The sequence below is a fragment of the Ornithodoros turicata genome, chromosome 3 (assembly GCF_037126465.1).
Source record: "Ornithodoros turicata isolate Travis chromosome 3, ASM3712646v1, whole genome shotgun sequence".
NCBI lineage: Eukaryota > Metazoa > Arthropoda > Arachnida > Ixodida > Argasidae > Ornithodoros > Ornithodoros turicata.
This window is the reverse complement of record NC_088203.1, coordinates 101,310,434-101,329,050: the sequence shown is the minus strand read 5'-3', so window position 1 is coordinate 101,329,050 and position 18,617 is coordinate 101,310,434. Positions and strand designations below refer to the sequence as shown.

Sequence of the window (18,617 nt, the reverse complement as noted above, 5' to 3'; positions counted from 1 at the left end):
GCCCGTGTGTGTAGGTTCAGTTACCTTTGGCGCTAGTTCCATGCGTGAAACGAGAAACGAAAGAACAAAGAAAAACATTCAGACAGCACATCCTGTCACCGCATGTACTATCTGTTTCTCGGGATTTTCCTGACGTGCTTCAAGATGAATATCATCCTCCGTGAACTCCGTATCATCCTCCGTGAATATGAACTCCGTATTAAGAGTGTCCCGGCTCCTGGCATAGCAAGCGTTATTGTTCTATTTAAAGCTCACGCGCTCCAGAGCTGTTTTAAGTAGGATGGCGCAAGAGCAAGGGGCTTCAAAATTGCTTGTCCCTGGCCACATCCAGCCCAGCAACGCCATGCCCTCAAAGCTCTCTTGACCTTTCTGGATGCCATAGGACTTCGATCCTTTATTGTAAAGGGGCTCATTATTTCATTCCCGGCATCACCACCAGCAATGGGGTAGAGTATCGCCCCCTGGCGATGAAACTCCCCATTCACCATCTTGTAATAAAGTTGTTTGTTTGTTATCGTGGCGAATCACGGGCGAAGTGATGCGGTTAACGTTCGTTATGGGGATAGCGACAAATTTTAGATCGGGCTCTGGGACCCAAAATCTTCACCCATTGTTCAGCAATTAATAAAGTATGTTATAATGATGTGGCAGCACTTACAAGAAGAAGGTTTTCCTTTTCTCTTATGGATATGAATTTGAACGACCTGCGCTGGAGGAAAAGTAGACGAGAGGAAAACGAGAGGAAAACGAGACAGCCATGATATTCAAGGAATTATTAGAAATTAGAACTATAGTTGCCAAGGAAGCCAAATCGCCACTGTAATTTACTTTAGCAATCATACTTTAGCATCATCACCTAATAAAGTTGTTGTTGTTGTACTTTAGCAATCGTATACAAGTATACTTGGCGAAACGCAACTGGCCATTTATAGTTCTTGGTTGTCGTCGCTCTCCATACTATAAAAGCCGGGTAGAATGGAAATTATTTGGGCTCACCCTGAATTAGACATCAAACCATGGGAACTCGCGCGGCTAAATCAACAAAAGGAACTCTATGTACTAGTCTAGACACGAACTTCAGTCGACCAGCAGCCACCCTTGACTCATTTTATGACGTTTCCTTTCTTGCCTTAGTCACCTGAAAATCTCGTCCCGTATGACACACGCAAAACTAACCGACAATACACAAAAGAGAGTTCAACGGATGCCAAAATCCCTCACAACCAACAACCGCGCCCTCTCTGCATACAAAAAAAAAGAAAAAGACCACGTCCGCACACCTACGTAATTAAAATACCAACTCATGTTCGTGACTCAACCGCTACACTCAGCGATTCCTGGAAAGTTACTCCAACAACCCTGTGCTATCCCGTCGTATATAGCGGAACGGGATGACGCCATACGGAAAGTGGCGCGTGACAAACGGGAGAAGGTGAGCAAACCTTATAAAATTAGGGTCAGTGCGTGTGACACGCGGGGAAAGAGCGGCGCGGTCGCGAACCGGCGTCATCAGAGTCCAGCTGTCGCCCAATGTGGCCAGGTGCGACCCTGTCATGAGGTCACACCGATCGAAGACTGTTACGAGCGGGAGAAAGTGGGCGGGATATTAGGTGGGCCTTGTCGAGGTTTCACTTTCGGAGCGGAAGGGACGCGCGGTTTGTGCACGCTTCTTGTGCCTCTGACAAACGGGCACTCTAAATGCCTTTCGGGAGAAAGACACTTCTCCGAAATGAGTTCGTGCTCGCGGACACACGGCAACGGATAATCTCCCTTTGAATACTTTTCGAAAGACGAAATCGACCACCTCCTTTCCGACCGAAAAGAAGTAGCCTCGAACGCCGTCAATGATTGGCAGCTTACGTGCGCTGGGGGTACTTAATCGCTTCATGGTCGTTACGGTCGTTACGAACGAACAAGTGGCGCGAAATTCAAAAAGATGGGCACCTGACACATTGCGCGTGACGTATACCACCCCAAGCAGCAAAATGTACTGAAAGTCGAGTGCAATGGGGGTGGACGGTATGTGTCTTATCAACTTTCTTTAGTTTCACCAGTCTGTTCAAAAGGCCTTCCACCTACCCGTCCACCCCTATTGCACTCGACCTTCAGTACATTGTGCTGCCTGTGATGCCCTTCACGTATCGCGCGAAGAGCGCCGCGTGCACGTGTTTTATCACGTGCCCTTCTCGACGAGTGCCCCGCCCCTCGTGAGCTCGTAACGCTAGCAAGCGATTAAGCCCTCTGCTACTGAGAGAAACTGTGCTGTATGTCGGCGGTACGAACTCATTTCAGTAGGGAGTCCTTCAAAGTCGTAAAGGCCCTCACCTTAAAGGAGTTCTATCTCGTGCTGCGTTGCATGTATTTGGAAGCTGTAAGCGAAGCGCGCGCGAAAGTGAGAACATACCGGAGGACTGTTTGGTTGTTGAAACTTCACATCAAAGATTAGACTAGAATACAGGAAATTAGAATACAGGACGGTTACGATTTGTGTAACGCGAATTTCGGCGTAGATGTGTATAGATGTTGACACTTTTATTGCTGATATATGCACAGCTACTTTAGAGTGCCTTTAGAGTGCCTTGAGATCTGTGTGAGAGGTGACGTGTAGAGCTGGTATTAGCGGGACAAAAATATTACTAAAATCGGGAAAAAATCGGGATAGGAAACGCTGAAAAATCAGGACACTTTCCGGGACAACGTAACCATCTCTGAGTATGTTAAAACTGCTTTTATCAGCTTTAGATTAATAGTAACTTGTTTTGCATCACCGAAACCGACAGTCAACAGACAGAAGGAGACAGAGAAGATGCGAGAACAAGTGTAGTGGGGAGGGGGTTACAGCCACAGTGATTCCCTAGACCTTCCCGTTAACAGCTACTGCTGTTAAAAATAAAAACACTGAGGAAGAGAACACATGAAGCAGGTCAGGAGTGGCTATTCTTATATGTATACGCTTCGTGTTGGGGAAAATAAACGTGAACACAAACCAGGGATGGGCAGTATTTAAATACATTGTAATTAAAATACTATTTAAAATAGAAATACACGTATTTATACTTTGTATTTAAATACCAATTTTCGGCTATTGTAAATACTTTATAAATACTCCTAAATACAGAGTATACCGACTGATATCTTGAAGTTGCCCTGCATCTGACCTTTCGGGAAGAAGGGTGAGTTTGGGGCGCGATTATGCCGTGTTTGCTCTATAGCATGTGCATGCGACAAGTAATTTAGGTTCCTAGGTTTTCACTGTTGTTGCGGACAACAGTCACGACTACCCGATTACCTTGTTGTACGAAGCATTTTAGTCAAATTTAACACAACCATTTGTTCATCGGCACCTGTGAAGATTCTGTTTGCGAATCTGATTGTACGGCCGAACAGAAGATGCCTAAAGATGCAGTCTTCGAGAAATTTCTAATATTGAAACCACCATGGTAATCTAACAAATAAATTATATTGTTCCTTGCTGATTTGTTGTTATGATCATCGTTATTTCTGTAATTCCGGATGCCATCTTCCTCAAAGTATTTATGGTAGTAGTTACGGTATTTAAATACTGCATTTATATTTCGTATTTAAATACTCATTTATGTAGTGTATTTAAATACCCCTCTCAATAAAGTATTTTGTATTTATACTTAAATACTAAAAAAATATATTTATGCCCATCCCTGACACAAACAAACAATGATAAACACTACACGAACAGAAAACCTCGAGAAAAAAAAAACTCAAAACCGGAATACAGAACAAATGATCGAGAAAAGAATATATAATTCCTAAGTTTATGATTTTACGTCGCGAGCCGTGAACATGATCAGCTATGATCACGAGCCACACTGATAACTCCGTGAATTTACTTTGTCCACTTGATGGTTCTCTGAAATTTCAGCCCATAGTTCCTCGATGATGTATCTGAGCAACTTGTATCGTGCCCCCCCGTGACTGGCATCCTCGACAGGTTCGTACCCTTGTGATAAGACAGCCGATACACTATCAGTCGGTTTACTCGCTTACCACGAGGAAATTACACACACGATAAAGACAAACAACCAGGTTCTTCTGTATCAGAAATACCCCGATCCCTCCTGTACCTGGAGCTCTCGTTGAACGGAGACCTTGTATAGCGTAAAAGAACCCAATCAAGAACCATGTTCCTTTTGTTCCGACAGAGGAAGAAGCGTCTTTCAAAGGGAAACCCAAGCCAGCCAAATTACAGCTTCCGATATCCCGCTTACGTCATCATTATTTACCTCTCCCGAAGTTGAATCGCCCTTAACGACTTGGGTGTGTTTTGGGATTGCGCAAACCCGAACACAATCGCTCCTTCTTCGTCTTTGTATTATCCTTCTATTGTGTTCCGTACACACGCGAAACAAAAACACAGAGGCCGTGTACCTTATTTCGACGCCGATTTCTTTCTCGTGAAGAACAAGACAGTATAGGCTAATCGGATGAACGTGCGCGCCTTTTCTGTTGCTGTCATTTTCCGCACACAGTGTCTGGTATTAAATGACCTTGATTGTCACGAAGAGGTATCTCGACAAGAAACGTTATTACGCCCTTTCATCCCTTCCGGGTGGCGTGTTCCAGTGATTATCCAGACCCCCCTCCCCCCATCCCCTCATGTTTGCGATACTGGCTAAACTACTGCGTGTTGCTATTCGCTGCGATATCGAGCTATAGAGGGCGACAGCGTCACCTTTCTAATGTGCATGACACGCTGGCCGATGTTCGAAGTTGATGATTCTTTTCTGATGTATGTTCTGTTGATGGTTCTTTTCTGATGTATATAGTGTGTATAGTTGTATAGTAGTTATATAGTTGCATAGTGTGCCTGTGTTTTGCGTGCCGATAGTCCTTTAGTGCAGCCATCAAATTACTGTGTGCTGAGGACCGCTTGTGTATTTCGTTCATAATAAATTTTCCCTTAACAACTCGTGTACTTATATTCACCGGAAGATCACTTGTGCGCGCGATAGTACGATACTGTTCCGTTCCCCAGTACTCCGCTTACTGCACACTGAACGCGGAATAAACGTGTGAAAGCAGAGGACGCGAGGAAGCTATCCAGCCCTGCGCGGATGAGATTTTTGGCATCCGCATCCGACCCGCATCCGCGCACACGTTATCCGCATCCGATCCGCACCGCTGCATACACAACCGTTTACATCCGCATCCGATCCGCACCGCTGCATACACAACAGTTTACATCCGAATCCGATCCGCTGGGCAAAACGCAATATCCGCATCTGATCCGCAAGTTTCGAAGGACGCGTAAATACCGCCGGAAGAATGTTGGTATAATTGCGGATGCCTCCATGCTGTCACGGAAGGACTCACGGCGACAAGCAAAGGTAAACCTTTCAACAAACGCGATATGGAGAGACTTCTGGAACGCGTGGAACGCTACCTCACCGGTGCTCTTGTGGACGCGAGAATACCTCCTCTCCCGTCTTGGCCGTGCATGGTCAAAGGTGAACCCGAGCATGCGCTCGCTGTCGGCGCGCAATACAAATAAATTGCTAGTGGAAAAATTACAGCATGCGGTATATCCGCTACCGATCCGCTGCCTTCGCATCCGCATCCGATCCGCACGCCGCAGAAAGTGATAAATTTTCATCCGAATCCGCAAGTATATTGCGGATACCGCTTCCACCCACGGATGGTGCAGGGCTCTAATCCATACTACGGTAGTTCATCGTTTCTCCGCAGCGCGCCGACACCGTTCGATCTCGGAGCGAATAACCACGTCTCACTCTCAATGCCAACGGAAAATTCTGTCTTCCATATACCGTTATGTACAATAAACAGGACTCAACTGAAGCACGAAGATAAAAAATAATAATAATAACGACGGGGCGCTCTACGCAAACAATCTGGGTGTTTCTATTAATTTTCGCTGCGCCTAATTAATTAGATACCTAATTAGCAAACTTTAAAAATATTGATTTAGAGAGGTTGTGACACTTTGATAGAAGTGGTTAATTGCATCATGTACGCAATGCGCTGCCCACCAAAGTATTCAAGAAAATATAGTTATTTTTCAACGTGTCCTCCCCCCCTCCCGAACTTGGCGAGATATACAAACTCTCGAACACAAGTACGTGTCAAGCTCTGACGTCAGAGGAGCGAGAGCTACGGACATTCCCACTGGTAGTCGTAAGCACGTGACCTCAGCTGCGCTGCCTCACTTGCGGGGACGCGTGCAGTGTACGGCTTTTCGGCGCCTATGTTACTCTCTTTGCTGTAAAACTTTGAATGGAGGTTCGCGTCGATGCAAATCATTGTATCTTGTTCGGCTTAAGTTGGCAATGAGCGTCGTCAAGTGGAACGTCGTAGAGCACCTCGAGAAACAGCAGACTCAAGTGCTTCCCAATATAATAAGCTGCGTGTGGCTTTCTCCGCCTCAAAGACGCCACTATACACTGGACCACCCCGTGCGTTGCCGAACTACCTGCATCACTTATCAACAGCCACATTCGGAAGATCCTGTGGCGATATTTCTCGCAAACGAAGGTGATCGTTGCTCTGCCTTCTCTATCAATTATTAGTAGGGAGTGAGTTTTGCGGCTTAAATGCCTTTCTGAGATTCGGGGGGTAAAAATCGGCGCTATTTTTAAATCTGAAATTCGGGGAGAAGTCGGGCGATAATTGTGCCTCCGGGTGTTTTTGTTTCTCCTCTTGTGTATTAAGTCCTTTCCTAATGTTTTTTTTTCTTTTGCGGGATCGTGATCTACCAGCGGTAATCCCCGAAGGCATAGACAATGTTGACACACATGGGTGTACTGCTGGGAATGCAAGTGACTCATTCTTACACGTGTCACACGTGGCGACCTTTGTTCGTCTTCAGTGGAAACGTCACCTGAGGATTTCATAGTGACTGGAATTCGGCGAGAAATCGGGTTTAACCCGAGTTGGTTGGAGGTCAGCTCGGGGGGGGGGCAATAACCGTGCGGAATCGGATTTAACCCGAAAAAGTCACTCCCTAACAAAGATCGACATATACCAGAAAAAGCCAGGTGGCGACAGGAACCGAACGTGCATCCCTTACTAGATTAGATTAGACGTTACCTGTTGTGTTGGTCAGATTGAGTGATCTAGCCTCAGAACAGTTGCCTCCGTGAAAAAACAAAGTTCCGGCTACACCGAACTCACTTCCTCTGTACATGAAAGTTCATTGGTAAGGAGCATCTCCTGCGAACAGTCCCATGGTGTCGGTTGCCACGCTATCTTCGCGGCGTTGCGGCTGACACACGTACTGTTGCATTCACACAAAGACAACGACGCTTTATTCCAGCGACGATGATTGGAGATTGGAACCACCTTCGCGTGTACCTGACTCAACACCGAACATGACGAACGCCGAACAGCACCGCACTCAACGAAGGACCATACTGACCGCTGCATTCTCGCTCAGCCACGAGGGATCCTTGCGTCTTCCAGGGACTCTTTCACTATCTTCCTGCACGCGCAGCGAGCGCGTGCCCAATGCATTGCGAAAGCTACTAGAAGGGTCCCTCGAAGCACAGGGATTCTTCAGGGCTGAGTGAGAATACGGCACTGAGAGAAGCGCGTCTAACGAAGGGACGAAGACCCAGGACGGCTCACACTGAGCGCATACTTTCGACAGCAGCTTTGCTGACAAATGACATCCGTTTCCTTATCGCTCAGGCCTAGAAATGCCATGCTGACGCACGAGCCTCCCTTTTGCTGAATCATGAATGACTCATGCACCTCTCTTTTAATTCTTTTGCCTGAGCCCAATCTTATCTGTCTCCCCTCTAGCCCTGCAATGCGAGGAGATTCTTTTACATGGGGCCTATTGTTGCCATTAAAACACGTTAAATTTTGTTTATGTTCCTTGAGGTTAACGGAATCTCGTATACCCAACCCACTCAACAAACTTGTCAACGTATTTTACAGACACTGCTCAACGTGCCGCTCCGGTTTCATCTTGGGCGGTAGCCCGGGAGACTTATTTCTGCCTCCACACGCCACCCTCACGTGGAACTTGCTGGTCATCTTAAATGGTGCGATTGAATGGTGCATGCACACACGGAATTACGAGGGCGCATTTGTAGCCTTCTTCAGTCTTGAGCCTCCCTTGGCCATACAGTTCCTTTAGCACTTTTCCGCAGACACTCCTTATCACCTCCTGGTGATATCCGGCTGTCAAAAGTCTATCTGTCTGTATGCGAAAACTCTCCTGCGTACAGTGCCAGCAACACTTTTCTAGGGCAGACCTAATCGCCCCGGTGGCAATGCCCCTCTTGACTGTCTTGGACGTGTTGGAGCTGAAGGACATAAGCTACTATACTAAGCATAAGCTACTATAAGCATAAGGACACCACTACTTTGCATTTACTTCCAACAGAGATGTCTCCCTTTCGGCTTACTGACGATACATAAGTCCAGATACTGCAGACGTGCTCCTTCCATGTCTTCAGAAGTAAATTGAAGATCAGGCACCACTTCTTTCAAGACGTCAATCAACTGCTGAGATTTCACTGCCGCCTTTTAGTCATGCGCTACCAAAAAGTCATCAACGTACCTAAATATTTCCCTTACGTACGACATCTTCAGTGTTACGTACTATCCTGTCAACGGATTATTGTCCACTTTTGCTAAGACAATGCCACTTAGCTAGGGCCGGCGTCTACGGGGGGGGGGGGGCAATTGCTAACAAACCACGTCCGCCGAGGGGGTGCAAAAATGGTGGCCAGATGACTGGGAGTTCATGGTGTTTGGCGTCACACAAACCAATGACAGTGGATCATAAAATGCACGCTGTTCTATAAATCAACGTGCGTATATGGCACATGAAGTAAAAATTTTCGTTCTCCATCCACATGGCGGCCTGAAGTTTTCGCCCGTGTACCACCTTCCCAGAATGTTTTGCTATTGCGTGCCACTTGCGCCGCGGTCACCGCTATTATTTCGGAATACAACCATCGTCGCAACCAGAAGGCGTCTCGGCGGCGCCTGGACGACTGCACTCTTCACTCTGGCATTGCACAACGACAAATTCGCGTCTGCCTGTCGCTGTCAGGTGCTGCTGCTCCTACTTCTGCACGTTGGCACGTGGTGTTTGCGAGGCATATATTAACGCATTGAGTACAAGCCTATCCTTTCAATAGAATAGAATATATAAAAGGTCCCATGGATGCCGTATGGTACGCTTTTCATTCATACCGTTGTGCCGTGTTTCGTTTCGGGGCGCCCACGGAACGCACGGTCAAAGAAGTTGTGTGGTACGGGCAGGGGGGGGCGCAAATCTCGGAGTGTGACCCCCCCCCCCCTCCCGACCAAAAAGTAGACGCCGGCCCTGCACTCAGCGCCGGGGCAATCGACCCAATACAGACACCCTGCTTCTGTGTCCAGACTTTTCCGTTGTGCTCTATGTAAGTCGCTGTCAAGTACTTTTACAGCATCCAGAAAAACTGATCAATTCCAATCCTACAGCACTCTGAGACCTGGTCAACCCAAAGTTATCGATGGCCTGGTCCACTACCTCGTAGATCATTTTTGAAGGAAGGCTGTAGAGAAGTGTTCGATATATCTAAGGGGCTTGTCAACTCACTCTCCCGGAACCAGGTCCTTTAAAAAGGTCACCACTTCCTGAGAGTTACTAACTCTCAAGGGGTCGACAACAGTGAGCAGCGACAGCGTGGTTTGCAGGGTCCTGTTTAATTCTCCCTGTCACGTTCTTTTTTCCCAAATTATTGCTCGAAATGGCTGGCCATCCTTGTGTGTCTTCGGGGAGAAGGAGAAGTCCATATAAAGCTTGCTGTCCTTCGTCAAACCCTTCGCAACTTCCCCCAGGTCCCACGCCCTAGACTTTCTAATTACTTCACTCCTATTGTTTCTGGCCTCTCTGCCGTTTTTTTGTCACGGCTTCCAAAGCTCGATACCCGAAGGAATCCTGGTCTAAAACACAGAAATTGCCCGTCTTGTCGACGTGTAGTAATTTCAAGTTCTTACTTCTCAGCTCCTTAATGACCTGTGTTACAGCCCTCTTCTCAGGATGCTTGGATGCGTGTAGTAATTTTAAGTTCTTACGTCTAGGCTTTTTAACGGCCCGTGTCACAGTCTTCCCCTCTGACTGCAATTCACTTCTCCCGAATAGTACGTGTACCGCTGCCGACACAAACCGACGTTGCTCCTGTTCGGGAAGACGACCACTCACTTCATGTGCAATACCCAATAGCTGGTTCTTACTGTTGCGCATGTGCGGAGTGTATTTAGGGTCTCAGTGATCCTGCACACATTTTTCACGCTCCAACCGCACGTCTCCCACCGTCGTGACGGGACACCTCGCCTCCTCGCTATTAAGTTTCATCACCTGTTGTCTGCACTTACGAAGCAGCAAAATCCACGTCATTTTCATGGTCTTCTGCATCAAACTCCAGACAAACTTGTACGTAGGATGACTGCGATACCGCTTGCCCCATAAAACGCAGGCTAAGTCGTGCAGGCGGCACTGAAGAACCCAGGGTTGGTGTTTCAGCTCAGCCCTCCACAGCCTTGAGAGTCGTGCCCTGACCTTGAGAGCCGTGATCTGTACCAATGCGCCCAAAGTGAGGTGTTACAAAAAAAAAAGAAGTAGTAGTTGGGTGGAAATGTAGGGAAGTTGGTACTTGCGCGGCATAGTAGATATGAAACAAGGAACACGGGGCGAAAGAACTAACTGCTAACTCATAACTACCACTCTTTACTATGACACAATACAACTTTGAGGAGATTCCACGTCACGGTTAAGCAATAACCAGTTACAGGTAAAAGACCCAAATTTTCTTGACATCTATCACACATTCCCTTCAAGATATGCAAGTTCTGATAATAATAGGCCCTGACGGTGCACTCAAAAATAATAATAATAATAATAATAATAATAATAATAATAATAATAATAATGGTGCCGTGATGTTACACGGAAGGATTGTCTGCGATGTTTGGCGACATATTGCACGTGCCACAGGGTAGGACTGTGGATAATTTCGACCACCTGGGGGTTCTTCTGGCATGCGCTGGAAACCTCCGACACCCACTGCTGGAAGCAATGTTTACCTGCCCCATATTGCTACCGCCCTCGGCCGGGATCGAACCCGCGATCTTGAGGTCAGCAAGCCAGCACGTTACCGAGTACGAGCTACCCAGGCTGGCTCCGGTGCACTCACACAGACCTCAGACACAGAGGAAGCGATAAGAAAGAGCTGAACATAAAGGTAGCGCTTCATATAGACATCAACACAGAGGACTTGACGGGACAAGTGCTTGTCCCGTCCAGTCATCTGAGTCCATGTCTATGTAGCGCGGAGCTGTTACGAGGGGAGAGAGACATCCACCCCTGGAACCTTCCCCAGACGGGGCGCCAGATTCCAGGAGGTAAGTTGGGCAATAAAGCAAGTCCCAAGGAATTTTTAGAGCTCTCAAGAGATACTTTTCCGGGAGTACTGTTGTAACGTTGTTTAGACCGTGGCCCCGGAAAGGGGGAAGGGGGCGAGGGGGGCTCCACGCTTGTCCTGTACCAGGCGGATATTCGCGTCGAGGTTGCTCTGATGTAGCGCTACCATTACGTTCAGCTATACACCACCTAGCCCATCATCAGCGTCTCTTGCTCAACGATAAGGAAAAGCTTCGTAGATTACCCTAGGTTCTTGGTTTTAATGCGTTAGCATCAGGAGTCTCAAAGTGGAAAAAGCTGTATGTGTGTGTGTGTGTTTGTGTGGTGTATGGGATGGTGAAGCCCCACGAGGCAGAGGTATAAGTGGAGATGTAAAGGGGAGATGAGAGGGTAAATGTAAATGAAGGTAAAAGCTATGACATTGAAGTAGTTGAAGGTAACTAAGAGTAAGTGGTAAGAGTAATTAAAGCTAATTAAATCAAAATAGTGGAGTTGAAAGGTAATGAATGTAAGACATATGTAATTAAGAGAAAGATTAAATGAACTTAAAGATTACCGAAGCCACCGCAGCTTACCGGAGGTAACAAAACGTAATTAAGGGTAATTAACGTCAGTTCAAGCGAAATTGAGAGGAGTTAAAGAAAGTCTACGTAATTAAAGGGAATTAAAATTAAAAGGGCATCATAGACATCAAAAAGGGAATGTAACTCAAGATTACCTCGGTTGCCATCGGCAATTAAAAGGTAATTGAAAGTAATTGAGGCTAATTAAAATACTTACATATAGTAATTGAAAGTATCGAACCGGAAGTCAAGTACAGACCGGAGGTGGACAGCCGGAAGTCGAGTTGGACCGGAAGTGGATACCGGAAGTCAAGTATAGACGGAAAGTGGACAACCGGAAGTCGGGCTTAGACCAGAAGTGGACAACCGGAAGTCGGGCTTAGACCAGAAGTGGACAACCGGAAGTCAAATACAGACCGGAGGTGGACAACCGGAAGTCGGGCTTAGACCAGAAGTGGCCAACCGGAAGTCGGGCTTAGACCAGAAGCGGACAACCGGAAGTCGGGCTTAGACCAGAAGTGGCCAACCGGAAGTCGGGCTCAGACCAGAAGCGGACAACCGGAAGTCGGGCTTAGACCAGAAGCGGACAACCGGAAGTCGGGCTTAGACCAGAAGTGGACAACCGGAAGTCGGGCTTAGACCAGAAGTGGACAACCGGAAGTCAAGTACAGACCGGAGGTGGACAGCCGGAAGTTAGGTCAGACCTGAAGTGGACAACCGGAAGTCGAGTTGGACCGGAAATGGCGCTTAATGCTAAAGCATTTCTCTCACATATAGCGCTAAATTGCCACTGAATTTTGAAACTCGCTGTTATATATTTTTGTTGTTGTTGTTTAACGAGGAAGTGCATTTACATTGTTTGCAATGTGCCGCTAAATGTCCGGTTAGGGCGTTATTTTTCACAGAGAATATGTAGAATAAAATGGTAATAGGTGCCCCATGCAAACTCATGTCTCTTTGCGCAAAACTGAATGACTAAAAGCAAAGATGGACTGCCAAGCCAAACATAAAATGCTCGGACTGCGCGAGTCATGTTATGTATTCTATCCCCTTGACTTGCTGCAGGAATTCATATTGGCCAGACTGGCAGATGTCTGAACATTATAGGTGAAGAGAACATGCCCTCTCTGTGAAAAATAACACTCCTGCCGGCCAATTAGCATATTCATTTACATTGCAAACAATGTAAATACATTCCCTTGTTAAGAAACACTGCGATAAGAGCGAGTTTCAGAAACCAACCAGAAATGCGCGAGCAATCTGAACAATTCCGCGTGCCGCAATCTATGTACATATAGTCTCCGCGATGTCCCACTGCTGGGAAAACGCCTCATGCGGTTGCGCCTTAAATTGCTTTGACATACGCTGTCTCCCGCGAAGGACGTTAAATACGGTGTGCAATTTGCTGAGCTTTCGGCTCACGTTAAAGAACACTCAGGTGGACAAAATTAATCCACAGACCGACCACGTAGAGTCGCTCATAATCACAGTTGTCTCGCGACGTAAAACCACAAATTATTATTATTATTATTATTATTATTCCTCAGGGCAGACGCGTGTGTGAGCGCACCGTCCATTAGCCCCTTATCATTAGAACTTGCATATCTTCAAGAAAATGTGCGGTAGATGTCAAGAAAATTTGGGTCTTTCGCCTATAACCGGTTATTGCTTAACCGTGACGTGCAATTTTCTCAAAGTTGTCTCGTGTCATAGTAAAGAATGGTAGGGAATGGTGGAACCAGGGCGTCCTGCCAGGTTCTTTCGTCCAGTGTTCCTCGTTGCTGCGTACCTACTATGTTGTAAGAATGGAGAAAACGCCACTTCAAAACTGCGCCTTCGATAAACATAAAAGATGCGCTTCAATTTGTGGAGTTGCTTTCTCGAAAGAGCGTCACTTCCTGCGTTCGTACCACCCTCTGCGCGGCCACGGCTGTTTGCATTTCCGGGAGCCACTTCTTACATCGGATGGATGATGGCCATATATTTCGTCGGCTCGGTTTCTCCCTGTTAAACGGTGGATATGCGCAGGATGCATGTCTTCCAGAAACGGAATGGTTGCCGTAATTCACAGGGCGACGAGAGCGACTACCGTCTGCCACAAAACAGCTGCTGGGGAAGAAAAATGACGGCGGCGCTGAAGTGTTGTATCCGATGGGAACTTGGTCTATCCACAGGGGAGGGGAAACTCTCGTCGGTATCAGCACTATGGCGCTACGCAAAACGAATATGCAATTTCAACCTGTTCGGAGACTCATTTTCGGTCATAACACGTGACTAAGGATGCATCCTTGTATGTTTGAAAGCTGTCCTGTATATACAGTCGGCTTTATAATACTCAAGAAAGTAACGCGATTGAGGTCTAAAGGGGTGCAAGAGAAGTCAGGTGCACTTTTTCCTCGAACAAGGTCTCGAGTGCCCTTTCCTCGCTACACACAGCCTATATGGTCATATCACAAAGCTTGGGGAACGTGTATTTTGAGCTAAAGCGTTCGCAACTATACTTAGGTACACAGGTCCCACACAATTATTTGAAAAGTTTCTGTACCATCTCCTGGACCACCGTCCTGGATTCTGTTGGGCTTTGGTCCTCACTGTGAAACTCATCATTATATCCGCATCAAATTAGCACGTGCAATGGGGTGTCCCGTGGTGACGATAACCCCAATCATTAAATGAAGTTTTCGTTCTGAAAAGTGTAGATCTTCGAGAGGCCCAATTCGATCCGAATAGAGCGTGCCTCAAATATATTTCGTTTGGAACAGTCGGAAACAATAGGAAATGAATTTAACCGGATTTTGCAGCCAGCTGCGCGCTTCCGGCCGAATTCAGGCAACAATGGGCACGTTAAGTTGGTGCTCCGGGAACGTTCCCTCTCTCCCGGGATAACTTAACAGCACCAAAGCAACTTCCGATGCGCGTTCCCGGGTGCACCCTGGGCGTCCCTATAGTTTCATGCCAGGGTAAAGCAGTACGACTTCCGGCCTGTGACGCATTTTCCGGTGTATGCGCCGTTTGGTCATAGAGATGGCGTTTGGTGGGATCTTTGACCGGCTTGTTTTGCAGAAGGCAGACGACAGATCGAAACTCGAGCAGTGGCGCGCGTGCGGGACGCCCGGCTTCCGTAGAGCCTCACAAACACCGTTTAAGTGGAGACACCGATAGTACGCTCCCCTGAGAACCCCAGGAAAGGGCGCCCGGGAGCCTACTTAACGCGGCCAATGTGCGGACCGACGTCACTGGAGTCGGTTATGAAGGCAGGCTGTCCGTCACAAAATGCGGTCTTCCGACTCGCAGTCTGCTGCCGAACAGTCGCTGGAAACATCTACGTTCATGTTTTTCGATGGTATCGGATCGCAACTAGCCTGGCGACGCCGTCAGCTGATCGATTGGGAATCTCGCCGGCGATGCCAATTACGTCACCGGAAGAGGCGAAGCAGGGAAGGGATGTTTCAACCGGAAGCTGGCAGTTGATTTCGAAATCGGTGCTTTTTGATGTTTTATGAAGAAACACGAACGAATTTTGCGAAACTTTTTTTTGTGTGTGTGTTTCCTTCTTGGAAGGCATCTCCAAGTGGATATCACATTATTTTTGAAGTTCCGTATTCCTCGCGGACACCACCTCGAAGTGTCTAGCTTTTAGGGGGTCCACGAACGTCGACAGTCACGTAAGAACGTTCGTCACAGCTGTGGGGCGAGAAGGAAGAAGTTACAATGAAACGAGTGCGAGCGCCGGAAGATAAGGATCGGAAGATTGCCCTATCCGTGTATTCACACGAGCGACATCCACACGGGATATTCTAGTGGAAGAAAAGGCGAAAACAGTGTTCACGGAGTCCAAGTTCCGTCCCGTGTTATGTTGAGTACACATACGATGCTGCAATATTGGCAGCGGCCTACAGCGCGGAGCATCGGCAATGGCGTAATGCGCACCTAGCAAACGACACCGTCTGAATCTTTTCCTGCCGTCTGGTACGGAATACCTTATGGTGGCGCTGCAGGATATTCCGCACGGTTATCAGTGCACGAAAAGACGTAACGCTCGTAATTAGGAAAGCATTGAAAACTTACCAGTAAGGCATCATAAACCAATGAGAAACGCACTCATCAAGTATGCATCAGAAAAGACCGGCCAATTTTAAACATAAATTCATCAGAAATTCGTCACACGATTCATGAGAAATTCTGATGGCTCTGATGCCAAAAGCCATTGACTTTTCAACAAAAAATCATTAAACATTTGAGCTCGCGCTCACCTGGCAGCAGAAAGCTACGTTTGCTGTACTAATTGTCCTATTCACACTTGTATGCATTACCACGTTATATTAAATTTTCCTCCAACAACAACGTATTTGCATTTTCCACTGGATCGAATATTACCCAGTTTACGGTACTATAAAAAAATGACGCCTGCCATGCAGTTCGTTCATCTATGTGTGAATGCATAATAGTGCATGAAAGAAGGAGAATGTGGTCAGAACGTACGTGTGTCCGAGCCTTCCTTAACGAGGCTGTCGTATGCGGACGAGAACGCGAGCGATGTCGGCATCGTGTAATTGTCCGCGAACCTGGCCCTCAATCTGAGAGGTATACAGGTTCGAATGCCGCCACGAGGCCTCTGTGAGGCCGACAACGCCGAGCTCTTTCAGTGCCACCCCCGTCACCATTATATACCTGCCCCCGCCGAGATGGGGGGTAACTTTTCTTTAACTGCCGCCTTTCATGACGTTTCATGAGGCTTCAATGCTGTTGAGAGGATTGACTGATTGATCGATCGACTGAAAAGTAAAAATATTGATGTGAGACCCGACAAAGTGAGGCTTAAACTGCCGTTATTCAATCTTTTTTTTTTTTTTGTCTTAATTGTTCACTAAGCCTCTGCAATTTACTTTCCCCCGCCTACCTAACCGGCACTCTTAGAACTTCGCCCCCTCACACCTGACCTTTCATTAGAGCCTTTATTCCGTCTTAAATTCCTAACGCCTTTTCCTATACAACAAATCTTGGCGGGGTTTAATAGAAAAAGGCCGGCACGAAAAGACGAAGGCGAATAAAGCGAGCGAGGTTGTAAAAAAAGCAAGCGGAGGGGCGAATACGCTCCATTAGACGGTACACCCCCGCCATCATGAGTCGGCCCGATTTACAAGATTTACAAGCGAGGACATTGGCGCCGATGAGAAAGAACGGTCCCGGCCATGGAGGTCCGCGCTCGTAAAACGCCGAGACAAATTAGAGCGCTCGGTTCGAAACAGCCCCGTTCCTTCCCCGAGTTATATTCCTGGGACCTACTGTACGGGCCGATACGAAATGTGTGCGCAGTGCATCATTGTGACGTCATAGATGAGGATTACTTTTACGAGCTGAGCCGTGTGAAGGTATATAGATAGGCTTAGAAGCTATGGAGCGGCAATTAACTTTGTCAAGTACACATACACACAAAATAACAACAACAAAAATCGCACTATAGAAGTAACGCATTCTCTTCATTTCGGACTTACTGTAGAAGCAACAGGAGTGCGCGCACAACGAAATGTTTTAATGGTGTTCCCGGGTACACTCTTAAAAATGAACTTCACCACATAGCACGAGCCAACCATCATCCCGAATGACAACGTTCTCGCCCCTGATTTGTTGAAACCGGGAGGAGGAGCCTATTTTGTGCCGTGCATAATGGCACAAAATAGGCTCCTCCTCCCGTTTTCAACAAATCAGGGGCGAGAACGTTGTCATTCGGGATGATAGTTGGCTAGGAGCGTGCTATGTGGTGAAGTTCATTTCTAAGAGTGTAGGGGTGATGAAAAAGATAAAATTGGGTATCGAACGTAATATCGAACAATACCAATTGGTTTCAGTTTGGGAAACTGAGTGTCACTGCACTGAGCGTCACATGTTGGTCACAATGTGGCAAAGTTACTTGCTTGTAAGCCTATAGTAAGTGGAGTTGTATTAATATCGTTACGTGAATTTCACCACTATACGGGTAATGGAGCACAAGACAAGTTCTAAGAAAGTGTGGCGTCGAAGAATTAACGGTATAACAACAGTGGTACATTCGCGAATAACGGTAAAGTTGGAGATTAACTTCTTTGCATAATCCTGGCTTTCGGGGGAGAGGGGGGAGGGGCAGAGCCACAATAAGCTGTAACAATCATAAAGCAAATTAAAAAATGTAAAGACACGGGACATACGCATTAAGTAACAGCGGCTGCATAAGCACGGAATCCATCGCAGTGACGGGAAATGAGGTGGACCTGATAGAGAAGGAAAGCTAGATATGGCAGCTTCATCGAGTGTATAAATAAGTGTTGGATGTCAAGTTAAACTTGTTGGAAGTCAGTGCCTGTTGAGTCAGTGCGTTTCTGCACTGTTAAAACAGAACTTCACCACATAGCACGCTCCTAGCCAACCATCCAACATAAATCAGACAAACATAACAGCCAACATAAATCCACGAATAACAATAATAATAGCTGTTAATATTCACCTGTGACCATCTAATTCAACAACCATTTCGAGAAAATCCACACCCATATTCTGCCGCTATCGAGCACGTCATATATTTACGCATCCCTGCACTCTAAGAAAAAAAGGAGGAAAACGGGGAGTAATTGCAGCTTCTACTCCCCTAGACTGCAATTATTCCC

The 18,617-nt window shown here is 46.9% G+C and overlaps 1 protein-coding gene across 3 annotated transcripts in view; it reads right to left on the bottom strand.

Annotated features, from left to right (window-relative positions):
• The window catches only part of LOC135389010 (cell adhesion molecule 4-like), a 596,648-nt gene that overhangs the window by 537,552 nt on the left and 40,479 nt on the right, over positions 1-18,617 (bottom strand). The window contains exon 1 of one of the 3 annotated variants that reach the window (XM_064618919.1): positions 7,081-7,321. The exons of the other annotated variants lie outside the window; for them this stretch is intronic. The gene's annotated coding sequence lies outside the window, so the exon portion shown is untranslated. Of the gene's footprint in view, positions 1-7,080; positions 7,322-18,617 lie in introns of those variants that run through there. 3 annotated transcript variants of the gene reach the window in all.